The 13321-nt window shown below is 31.2% G+C and overlaps 2 non-coding genes across 2 annotated transcripts; one reads left to right on the top strand and one right to left on the bottom strand.

Moving 5' to 3' along the window:
* Positions 1–5738: 5738 nt before the first annotated feature.
* On the bottom strand, positions 5739–5845 carry LOC149514079 (small nucleolar RNA R71). Its single transcript, XR_016329452.1, has one exon. It is a non-coding gene; the product is annotated as a small nucleolar RNA R71 (small nucleolar RNA).
* A 2033-nt stretch (positions 5846–7878) lies between these two features.
* LOC149514078 (small nucleolar RNA R71) lies at positions 7879–7984 on the top strand. Its single transcript, XR_016329453.1, has one exon. It is a non-coding gene; the product is annotated as a small nucleolar RNA R71 (small nucleolar RNA).
* The last annotated feature ends 5337 nt before the right edge of the window (positions 7985–13321 follow it).

The following is a 13321-nucleotide window of genomic DNA, read 5'->3' as shown; positions in this document are numbered from 1 at the left end:
TTTGTATTAAGAAGAATTTGACTCTACGTATGGTTCTAACCAAGAATGCTCTAATCAAGCATTGTTGGATATAATATAAGGCATATTAAGATGCATGAAGTAATCAAGATAGGATTCATCACTTTTTGTGATCAAGAGAGTATCTTAACTACTCTTGATTGAATTAACTTGAGAAATCTTTGGCCAAAGTGAAGTAAGAGTTTTGAATTGTTCTAAAGCTTATTTATGAGTTAATCTTAAGGCTAAGACTTAACATGGTTGAACTAGATTGAGTAGACACTAAACCATACTCAATGTTCAAGTCAAGATACTAAGTGATGAAATGATATTAATTATACATTTAAACCATTCACGAATAGGTTGTTAAGCCATAGTAAGTTTCTTTAGCAATTGGAGGTCATAACAATATGGCTAGCATTAATCATAATTTATAAACATAAGATTCGCTAATTAGAGAATAAGTAATGAAGTCAAAAGGTTTGATTCATCTATAGCTGAATGTAAAAGCTTACAATGCTTATGTTTATTGCCAACATGCTAAAAAACGTAATGGGTCACACACAATAGGACAATTGTAAAAAAATTAAAATTAGGACAAATTAAGTTAGACATAATTTGGTTTTAGTAAGACCAAAAGATAGAGAAAATAAAACAAGAGAGAAACTTTCTTTATTTAAATTCACCGCAGCATGAGGATTTAATTGAAAATATACAACTCATGCATGAACCTAGTTGTGACTGAATATCCTTCTATAAAAGAACATGAGCCTTCATCTCTCTTAGAATTTATAAGACATATTAGATACAAAAATAAGCTAAGAAGAACTCAAAGTAAAAACTTGAGAGAAAACAAGTGTCTTTTGTAAACACTCACAAGCTAAAGTGTGGTTTGTATTCTTCCCTACCTCAAAGAAGGTTCTTTCACAAGAGTTCGTGTGGATCACATTAAAGGTTGCACATTTTGGTAGATTTTTGGCTCAGGAAACAAATTGGAAGATCGCTAGCTTGAAACAAAATCAATTTAGCAAAAAGGTACATACCCATAGCCAAAACCCATGTGTGTTTATATGTGCGGTATGTTTGTATGATCTTATTGATTGATCTTGACTAGGGAATTAAAATTTTAAAATTTTGTTAATTTAACTCTATATATTGATGCATAATTCCTTTCAAATCATTGATCTCTTTTACGAATCTTTGAATCTATGCAAATCTTTGAATCTTTTATGAACTTTTGAATCTTTTACGAATCTTGAATCTTTTGAGAATCTTTAAATGTTTTCGAATCTTTGAACATTTCATGAGTCTTTAAATTCAAATTGAGAATCATTGAATTTATTTGTGAATATTTGAATTTAATTGAGAATCTTTGATTTCAAGTTGAGAATTTTTTAATTTCAAATTGAGGACTTTTCAAATTCAAGTTGGGAATCTTTGAATTGCAAGTTGTTAATGTTTAAATTTCCAATTGCAAATATTTGACTTTTAGCATTATGCATATTTAAGATTTTTACATATTGTCAAATTGCAAATTTTTATTTCAAATGAGAAGCTTTAAAGTTTTATTTTGAATTAGTCTCAAACATAATGTATGCCAATATCTTTGCACAAATCTTGTTTCATAGAAAATGTGTAAAAAGAGAAGCTATAGACACTTCATTTTGTCCAAGGCCTTTCGGTTTAAATTTTCATGTCACCATTTTTTGGTATTAATTGGTTAACTAAGTTGTGGCCTTGATTCGAGCTTTGAAGCATAAATTGAAATGTTTTTTGGTTATAAGCCCAATAAAGTTTAAGGTATTTATTTGTTTTTATATTTCATCTATTTTCGTCTCTTTTCTAAAATATTTTTTCAAAAAAAGTAAAACAAAAAGACAAAAAGAGGGAATATTTGAAATTAAAAACAAACTATTAAGAAAAATAAAAGAAATTTTGGATTGAATTTCATTAGTGATAAAGTTGTTTTTAGATTGAATCCCTAGTGAAATTCCTAAACATTATGCAAACCATTTTGAGCTAAATCCTTATCTATTTTAGAGATTTATCCAAATTGAAATTGCATGCTTATAGAAAACACAATCAGCATCGGCATATGGGGGGAATAACCATCAAAGTCTTGATAAAAAAAATTCTCTTGAATGTTTTTGGGTGTTGGAGTTTCAATTATGGTTGGAATTCAACATTAGTTTTAGTGGTTTTCGGAAAACAATTACACTGAAAAAAGAGTGGCAGAAGATAATTAACACAAAGAAATTGGTGAGAATCAAAGCCTCAACCAAGCCATAACTTACAACAATACATAGAACAGATCCACAATGCACAAATACAAAGAGCAATAGTTAGCAAAAACAATCAGAACAAGCAATTACCCCGAAACATAATACATAGTCAGCAAAAATACACAAGCAAATCAAGAGTAACACAACAGTATAATTTATGAGGTAGAAGCTCTGTTTTCGATTTAAGTATACTTAGGATTTTTTAAGGTTTTCAAGATTGCGAACTAAGAAGAAAATTTAGTGGGTGTACAATTTTCAAACAAGGATATGAGTAATTCTACGTAGCAAAGAGTTTCAGATTTCCCCTCTGAGGTTAGATCCAAGGTTTGGTTTTAGGCTTAGATCTAGGTGGTTTTAGAAGGATTTAGGAAATCCAACTAGGGAATCAAAGAGAGGGTCAAAAAGATCTATTCTAGAATTTTTGGATTTTTTATCATCAGATATAGGCAACTGTTAAAGGTATTCTTGGTTACAGAGGGCAAATTGATCTTTTTCTCATAGAGAATGTTAGCAAACAGTTAGGGGCATTTTTGACTTTTAAGTTAACCTGACATTTAGGCTAACCTGACATGTATAGTTCCACAGTTGCTCGATTACATCACATCTTATTCCATAAACCCTTCACCTTTTATCTATACATAGCGCCACCCAAGTACTATCTAATCTATCTAATTTTCTCCTTTATTATCATATTTTCCTCTATTTTTGACCTCTTCTAACCAACCTCTGACTTAAGCGTTGGAGCATAAATGTAGAGAATACCCTTTGCCCTTATTCTTAACTGCTTTGTTTCTCCTATGATTTTAAGTTCTTTACCCCTAGCTTGGAGCTCGGCACCAACATTTGGCATGCTAGGTAGAGGCATATTTTTTAGTCGAGCTAAACACTATGCCACCTAAAAAAAGAGCCAACAAAGAAGGAGAACTAATCGTCCTAGCTAAAACTGAAACCCACAACAACCAACATACAAATAGACCTATGCAAGTACAAGCAAGCAAGACCATAAAGTAATTCTAAGCCTTGACCGAACAAATCCAAGCCTTAAAACAAATGGTCCAAAGCATAACACCACCCTAAGCCTAAAAAATACTTGACTTGGTCACCCTTGGTAGACAACCAATAGAAAAACAATTGAGTTATGAGAAAGTTGAGGCCTCTTCAACCTCTAGGGAGGAGAAACATGCTACTCGAACCACTTATCACCATTATCCCTTATAGCACGGAAAAATATAATGTTTTTACATGTGAAAATGGGTGAAAAAATTTAAAACTTTGTTGATTTTTAGTGCTTTAATGCCTATTTTTGTGATTTTTAGGGTTTCAAGCTTATGGATGAAGAAAGCATGCAATCCATGCATGCAAAACCATATGCGACCAAGCAAGACCAAGGGTGGGTCGAACCTTATTGATGCAATCCTTCAACCTTGCAACAAAAAAAGAGTTTCACTAGCACATGGATTCTCTCTTGTATTTGGCTAAAGAGATTTACTTCAAAATGATTCTTTTACTTAGCCATGAAGGAATTTTGCTTGCATAATGACTCTATATGCATTCGATTAGCTCATTTCCAAGAAAAGATCAAGAACACATGTGATATTTAAAGAAGTTTAAGCTACCTTAGACTCTTGCATGATTGGCCAAATATGTTTTCATTTAAGAAGAACTTTATCCATTTAGCCAAGCAAAGATGAAACTTAGTTTGCAAGCTTAAAAACTCTCCAATCCTTATCATGTTCAGCCAAGACCCTATTCAAGAATGACTTCATGCAATTTTCCTCAAAATAGAGACTAGAAGCATTTGGCCAAAGAGAGATTCAAAGCGATCATGACACTTTGGCTTAGCTTTAAAGAGTTTTGCTTGGAGAAGGACTTTATCTCTTCAAGAGTTAGATGAAATTCAAACCCTTGCTCTTCAAAATCATCTTAGTCAAATTCAAGAGTGGAGATTTCTTAAAATTTCATCAAGCATTGATCAAAGGCCAAGATTAAATCCTTAAGACCCCATTCAACCAAGCATTCCTAAGAAGAAAAGAGTCCATTTGACCATGCCTTATTAGAAGATAAAGATAAGCTTTATCATCAAGTATTTGAATTCGAATCAAAGTCTTATAATCCTATCCCATTTGGCCAAATCCCTCACTATAAATATGGAGGCCATTCAACCTATTCCATCATCCCATTCTTCACTTTTCTTTTCTGTTTTTAGTTCTAATTTCTTTAGTCTTTTTTTTCTTTAGTTAAGTTATTAGCTTAGGTGATAGATTTGCCAATAACAAAGCTTTATTCTTTAAAATTCTTTTTCAATTCAACAAGTATTTTTGCAAGATTTTTCTTTCATTTTTTTAAGTTTCAAATCTTGTTTTTCCTTTCTTAATTTCGATGAGCATACTTTTTATTTTAGAGTTTGATTCAAACATTCCTATTTCTCTTTACTAGTTTTGGCCATTAGTCTTTTGGATCTACAAGTTTACTTTTATGCAATCTTAGCTCAAGATTTTTACAAGCATTTGGCAATCACTCTTTCTTGTTTTCAAGCTTTTAATTCTTATTCTTTTAGATTTTGTTTGTGGCTATATTCTTTTACTTCCCAAGTGACAGTTGGTGAAAGTATAGATCTAAATCTATATTGCTTTTAATTTTTCTTTTCTTTATTTTGTAAACAACCTTTAAATTTTTAATTGTTTAGATATAAGATTTTAGGCTATCACCATTGGTACTTGCGAAACTACCCAACATTACAATCTATAATCCCTTGGGAGATGATACTGGAATACTTCCATTATTATTACTTGATTTATGTATTTGTAGGTTATATGAAAAGTAGCAATCATGCTTTTGGCACCATTGTATGGGATTATAACGGTATTCTCATTATTAATAAAGATTTCTTAAACTCTTATAATCTGAACTTTTTTTCTTTTATTTACTTTTATTTTTCTTTTCTTTGATATTTTCTTGTTTGCATACATCGATCCAAAAGTGTTGACTTAGCTCTAGTTCATCAAAAAATTAAAAAAACATTTACAAGAAGAAGAAAAAAGTAATTAGCACCATTTGTCCAACACACATGGCTAATGCAAATAATGAGAGGCAAAGAACCTTAAGGGACTATGCAATTCTCAATTCTAATGGTTTTCAACCATCCATTAATAGGCCAGCTATTGAAGCCAAAAACTTTGAGATGAAGCCTTTAATCGTACAAATGGTTCAAACTTTTATGCAGTTTGAAGGGCTACCTACTGATGATTCTAACCTTCACTTTTCTAATTTTCTTGAGTTTGTGATATTTTTCACTATAATGGTGTTTTTGATGAAGCTATTAGGCTAATATTATTTCTTTTTTCTCTCAGGGATAAGGCAAAAAATTAGTTGACATCATTACCACTTGGCTCAATCATCACATAGGATGATTTGGTACAAAAGTTTCTAGTAAAGTTTTTCCTACCAGCCAAAACAACAAAGCTAAGGAATGAGATCACCATATTTTTACAAACAGATGGTGAAACACTATATGATGTATGGGAAAGATTCACAAAGTTGTTAAAGAAGTGCCTACATCATGAATTACACTAGTGGTTACAAATGCAGAGTTTTTACAATGGTTTCACAACACTCATGAGAACCACTTTAAACTCAGTTGCTAGAGGGGTAATTATGAACGAGACTTTTAATGAAGCAAATGAGCTGATTGAAGAGATGGTAGAGAGTATGTACTGATTTATTTGAGATAGATGCTATTACCTTCATTAATTCCTAGTTAGTCGCCCTAACTAAAATGGTAGAAGCCTCAAGAGCCTAACCCTAAACCAACCATGTGAATGCAATCCAAATCTTTGTTTCTTGTGATATCTATGAAGAAACCTATTTCAATGAAAGATCCAATACAAGATAGAACCTATCCAATACATCAAGCAATCTAAGCCTAACTATAATCCTTATAATAATACCTACAACCCTAGATGGCGAAACCACCCTAATTTTCTTAGAACCAATCAAACCACCAACCCACCAACAGTCAAAATAATAACTATTGGCCTAATCCAACAACTTACAACCCACCCCAAGAAAAGAAACAAAGTTTTGAAGATATGTTGACCCTGCTGATGCAAGCTAACAATGCCAACATCCAAAATCAAGCTAAAATAATTAAAAACCTTAAAAACCAAACAAACTGCCAACCCACCAACAACTAAAATAATAACTATCACCCAAATTTAGCAACTTACAACCCACCCTAGGAAAAGAAACAAAGTTTTGATGATATGTTAACCCAACAGATGCAAGATAAAAATGCCAACATCCAAAGTCAAGTTGTAGTAATCAAAAACTTTGAATACCAAATAGGTCAACTAGGCTAAGCCATAGCCAACTACCTTTGAAAACCAAATAAGTTAATTGAATCCAACCTAAAAGATAAGCTAAAGAAGGATGTAATGCTATCCACTCTTTAAAAAATGATGGGTGAAGGATTTTGATAATGAGGATGATTTTATGGATGAACCTATACTGATAAACCTCTCAAGTTTTATGAAACAACTTGAAGTAGTTTTGTGGGAAAGGAAAACGTATTAAAAGATGAGGAACTCTTGAGATTTGGAAGAAAAATTTTGCAAAGGTTTGACATTATGGCATTAGAGGCTCTTGAAAACATTAAACCTTATGAAAAAGATCCCAAGAAAGAAAATGCTAAAATGGAATATGAAAAAGATCCTGAAGAGTACATTGAAGAGTCAATTGAAAAAGGGCAAATGCTATTACAAGTAGGGAGAACACCATTGAAAAGCATTTAGCCTAAGCCTAAAGAACTAGTTTAAAAAGAGGCAGTCTAAGAAAAAGATCAACAACAAGAAAAAAAAGATCAAGAGAATGAAGTCCAAGAGGATATGCAAACAAGGCCAAAGATGACTGCTAGAATGTATAGGTAGTGTTTTAGCATAACACCACCTGCCCTAAGGCTTATTCAAAAGAAGCTGCTTAAAGAATAAAAAAAGCCACATTTTTGAAAAATTACAAGCCTAAACTTCAATAACTCTTGCCTATAAAGCAAAAAGATCTAGAGAGTTTTACTATTCCTTACAAAATCTAATGCTTTTGAATATTTTTATGTAGCTAGGGTGTGGAAAGCTAAAGCCTCCAACCTGGGCTGTATGCGAAAACATAAAGGTTATTGGGTTGCTTAGGGTTTTATCTTACAAATTGAACCATCTCTGAGTGGGTGCTCGAACATGACTCCCTTGGGTGACCTACCTCGCATACCTTACACATAGCTAAGAAACTATGGGTATGAATAAACCTGGAATGACTAGAACTCAATTTTAAAGGTGTAACCTTACAATGTAAAGACTTTACAGATTTAGCTGGAGAATTTACCTTAGCACTAAATGCTATAAGCTCACTAATTTTGTACACCTTTGAAGCTTTCCTAGAATGCTATCTCTTATTAGATCATTGAAAATTATTAGTCACTATATCTTCAATAAGCTCATATGTAATGTTAAAAATCTTACTCATCAAAGTATCTCCTGATGCAGCATCTAAAAAAGTTTGAGTATTAGGCATTAACCCATTATAGAAAACCTAGATCTCCTGCCATTTCGATAGTTAATAGTGTGGACATTGGCTTAGGAGCTCCTTGTATCTCTCCTATGCCTCATACAAGGTCTCTGAGTCATGCTAGAAAAAAGTAGTGATCTCTTTTCAAAGCTTGGATGTCTTAGTCGAAGGAAAAAATTTAGCCATGAACTTCATCCCCAACGGTGATAGAATCTAGTGGCATCAAAGCTAACCAACTTTGGGCTCTATCTCTAATAGAAAATGGAAACAATCTAAGCCTAATGGCATCCTTAGTAACACCATTCTATTTAAATGTGTCACAATTCTCCAAGAATCCCAAAGATGAGCCTTCAAATTCTCACTTGAATGACCTCTAAATTGCACTGACTATTGTATCATTTGGATGATTGTAGGTTTAGTCTTAAAATTGTTGGCTTGTATAATTAGCCTCTTAATGCCAAGTTGAAAACCATGAAGATCAAGTGCAATATAATCCCTAAGGGCCCTAGTGTCCTGTTCAACCATTAGGCCACTTAGTCCTCCTACTAGTAATGTCAAGCTCAAGATCTAAAGAGATTAACTCATGATTCATAATTAAGTGCATACATGGGCCACAAGAACATTAGACCAAAAGAACACTCTAAAAATGAAAACCTAAGTATGTACAACTATGAAAAGTGAAAACAAAGGAAGCAAGGATATAGACACCTAAAACCAAAACAAATCTAAGAACTAGCATAAGGTATGTATACTAAAGGGAACCAATCTATAGAAGAGTATGGTGAAGATTGATATTAACCTAGGACACCAAATACTTGATGTGAGAAATATGCAAGTATACTAGCTAGACAAGTAGTAAAAGTGACATTTGGGTCATAATGTCGATCCCACAAAGATTAGATAAAAATTCTTATGCTAAGTATCAATTATCACCTTACTCTTACTAAAGTTGGTTCAATCAAAGAATGTCTATGAAAAATCAACTAAGACAAAAATCACTAGTTAAAAAAAAAAACTAATAAGCAACATAACAAAAATTACTAAAAACCAAATGTATCAAAATTGAAATTCTACTAAAAATATACAAGTAATCAACTAAAACCAACTAAGAAAACAAGACATGTAAAATAGTGAACAAAATGCAAATGAAAAATTATAACTAATCCTAAAATGTAAGAACAAGTGATAAATAAAAGAAAATGTATAGTTAAAAGTCAAGTGTGAAATACAATTACAAAATTCACATGAAAATAATGCCTAAATTCTAGAAGTATAGAAACTAGAATTAACAACTATGTATGACCATGAAAGGAAAAAGAAATCTATAACACGCAACTTGGATTTTCCACAAACACTAAACAACTATATTAAACATGAACTAAAGAATGACGATCTGAAAAAACCTAAAGAATCTACAATATTAACTCAACAAGGCAGAACCTACAGCTTTGGCTATATGATGCAGACATGACAAACATGAAAAAAAATAGAAACTAAAATCTGGCTTATCTCTTAAGCTAATCAAATGGACCTTCAATTAAACTTGAATGTGTAAAAGAATGAAGAACTAAATGAAGAGAAAATTTTCAAAAGAAAACATGCATAAAAACACATAAAAACTACATAGAAACTAAAATGACAGTTGGTATGTACTAGAAGCGCATGGAATTGCAAAAGAAAAATCCAATCTACATTTACATAGTGAAAATAAACTTCATTTGAGCTAAAACTACATAGATCTATGAATTAACTACCCAAACCAATAAGAAAAATTCATGAATGAACAAAGAAATCAGCTCAATGAACTTGACTTCTAAACAAGTGCAGAATCTAGAAAAATAACATAATATCAAAGAAAATGAACCAAACAGCAATCAAAAACATGAAATAAATTGCATAAAATGAAATTAAGCAAGGTAACTAATAGAACTAAAGATTTGAAGAAGAAAAGAAGCCAAACAAATCACCAAAGTGGAGAAAAGATCCATGACAGAGTTAGTCTTCATGTTTGGCTTGCACAATCACCTACATTCAACTGTGACTTTCGACCTTGATTTGGATTGATGTGCTACGAATATGAAGCTAGATTTCAACTATGTTGTAGCTCTAGGGATTAGGAAACCTGAAATAAAACTTGAGCAAAAACAATGAACATTTTAGAATTTTGATTCAAAAATCAGAACTATATTAGAAAAGAGAGATTCAAAAACAGATTTGAACATCAATGAAAAATCTAGTAACGTGAGCTGGAAAACAATTGTAAATGGAAATTTAATTGAAAGATTTTTAAAGAGCATTGAATAACTCTTAAGAAACTATTAAGTTGCAGCTAGATTCAATAGAAAATATTGGAAAAAGAAGTTGTTTGGTAGGTAATAAAATGTAAAGAATAGAAAATTTGAATACAAAAAAAAAAAAGAAAAAAATCTAAGCCAAGAGTTTTTCCAGACAAATTTTTTTCAAGTTCGTTACCTATTTTCATAGGAGCCTTTTTTCAAACAAATTTTTTTAAAGTCATTGCCTATGTTCATAGGAGCCTTTTCCAAACAAATTTTTAAAGTTCATTGCCTATGTTAATAAGAGCTCTTTTCAAATTGATTCTTAAAGTTACCTGCATATGTTTATAGGAGCTCTTCTATAAAAAAAAAAAAATCCTCTAACATGAAAGAAAAGAAACAGCATAAATAAACTTCTCCTTAGCCTTTGGTATCGGACAAAATTTGTGTCTTTGGTCTTTACATCATTTTTTATTCTCTGAAATATGCAGAAAAGGGGTAGTTATAAACATCTAATTTTGTTTGAGCAAAATTCCAACCATTTTTGAAGTGCTTAAAATTCAACCTGATTCAAATCCAACATTTCTCTAATTTTGACAAAAATTTAAAATTAAAATTTAAACCAATTTAACCCAAGTGCTCCAAAGTTAATTGTGGTCGACTTAGGTCAAAATTAATCAAACAAAGTCAAAAATTAGTCAAACTTGGTCAAAATTGATCAAATTCGATAAAAATGGATAAAATTCGCATCAATTCTTAAAATTCACAACCCAATTAGAATCAATGTGGTTTAAATTTGAAATTGGTGATTTTAAAGCACTAAAAATCTTGTTTGCACTTTAAAAAGTGTAAAATTACCAAACACCCTTAAAGGGTATTTTCATAATTTAGCTTATCGAAGTTAACTTTTAGTGAAAACTTTCAAATTATAAATAAATTTTTTTTATGATTTTTAATGCACTAAAAACCTAGATCACACCTTAGGAGGTATGAAATTACCAAAACGTCATTTAGGGGTTTTTTTTTGTAATTTAACCTTCTCAAGGTCGAAATTTCATGAAAAACTCAATTTATTGATTTTCAAAATTTTAAAAACCTTGATTGTACCTTGGGATGTGTGAAATTACTAAAACATCCCTTAGGGATAATTTCGTAATTGGACCTTTTTGAGGTCAATTTTTCATGAAACTTTTAGATCATAATTTTATAATATTTGATGACTTTTTGTGCATTCGAAATCACACCAGTAACTTGGGAGGTGTGAAATTATCAAAATACCCTTATAGGTAGTTTTGCAATTTGACCTTCTCAAGTTTGGATTTTCATGAAAGTTTTTAGATCTTAATTCCATTATATTTCATGATTTTTAGTATTTTAAAATCCTAAAAACAAGCATGGGAACATTGATTTTTAGGAAACTGGCCTAAATATTGAAAACTTTTTACTAAAGGCAAAATTATCTTTTCATTTGGTTTAGGGGCTGTAAAAATCTAACTTTTATAGTGAACAATGTAGACCATTAAATCTCATATTGAATCTTGATCCAATGGTTAAAGATTGCTCATTGGATTAAAAACAATGGAGGAATTTTAGCTCTTAGATGAGATTTGTTCCTAAGGCTTATATTCAATCTTACAAAATACTTTTTTATTGGCTTTTTCTTCATTCAAGGGAGGATTTTACCACATGAAACCAAAGGAGAAAACATGAAAAATAGAATAGAGGAAAATTTTTTGGTGCTTGACTTGAAGGTATCCATTCCATATTCATCTTTTGCGTTTTCTAGCATCTCTATCTCATTTTCTTTCATTCTACACCATATTTCATTGATTTCTTGTTTATTTTCAAAAAGTTTAGGTTTATTTTTCTTGTAAAAAGCTTGAACTCATTTTCATCCAACTAATCCAGAGTTGGTTTGAAATTGTAAACCAAGCAAAAACATCAAAATCCGCCATTGATACAACCAAGTTAGAGGTTTGACCATGGTGTCTGCCATGTTGGTAGAACCTTTTCTTGGCTACTCTAGTTGTTTCACTTGCTTCATAGTCTTACTTGTGATGTTTAAATGATTAGTTAGTTTGAATCTTGTATAGATTTTTATTTGGTAATTGAAATATGGGGATATTTGGTTCATGTTTGAGTTTCCTATATTTTCTTTATATTTTTTTAGTTTACTTTATGTTTGATAAATGTTCCCTAATGATTCAAATGCTTTGTATGATGAATGCATGAGTAAAGGATGCTTTATGGATGAAATAGAATGAAAGTATGCTTAAGGAAAGTCCATGGAAGGTTCAACCATTGAAAATTTTCCTTTAACCAAATGTGTTTGGTTTGTTGAATACATGTTGTTTGGTTCATAATTGATATGTGATGTTTTAGTTAAGGGTTCCAAGTTTCGATGTGGTTAGATCATGTTTCTAATGAGGATTTTGTTTTTATTTGCATAATATATTTGTTCATGAGATCTTCAAGCTATATTAGTTCGTTATGTGTTTGATGAAATTGTTCTTAATGATTTTCATATGATTAATGAGCATTTGGATGAAATAAAATGAAGAAAATGATTAAGAAAATAGCATAATGGATTAGCCATGGTAGGGTTTCGTTTGGATAAGCCTAGTTTCATGCCTTAGTTGCTTTTGGTTCTTTGATCCATGCTTCATTCCATGTTTTATGGTATTTGGTAATTTTCTCACATGTTTGATAGAAAGTTTCATTGAAAAAATGTTGTTTTAAGGTTGTTTTTGGTGAATTTTTTATGTTATTTGGTTGTGTTAAAAGATGAACAATGATGGGACATTCAAACCAAAATTTAAAGTTTTCCATGTTTGATCCATTTTTGTTTTCAATTTTTATGCATTATATTTGTGTTATTAAGTTAGAAAATATCTTATTTTGTAATTATGTTTCTAGGCCATGCATTTGACACATACATTCATCAATGGCATTCTTGTAATTTTGCATTCCTTTTACGTCCATTTCCATAAAACCTAAAAAATATTTTTGTGAGACCTTAAATCCAAACCCTAAACCCCAAATTTAAACCCTAAACCTTAAATCAAACACTAACCTTAAACCTTAAAGCCAAACCCTAAAACCTAACCCTAAACCCTAACCCTAAAATCTAAACCTAAACCTAAACCCTAACCCTAGCCTAAACCCCAAACCCTAGCCTAAACCCCAAACCAACCCCCAAGCCTTAAATCATTC

Source organism: Durio zibethinus, chromosome 17 (assembly GCF_047325235.1).
Source record: "Durio zibethinus cultivar Kanyao isolate XHJ-2024 chromosome 17, ASM4732523v1, whole genome shotgun sequence".
Taxonomy (NCBI): Eukaryota; Viridiplantae; Streptophyta; class Magnoliopsida; order Malvales; family Malvaceae; genus Durio; species Durio zibethinus.
The sequence above is the reverse complement of the archived record's forward strand: the minus strand, read 5'-3'. Positions and strand labels throughout refer to the sequence as shown.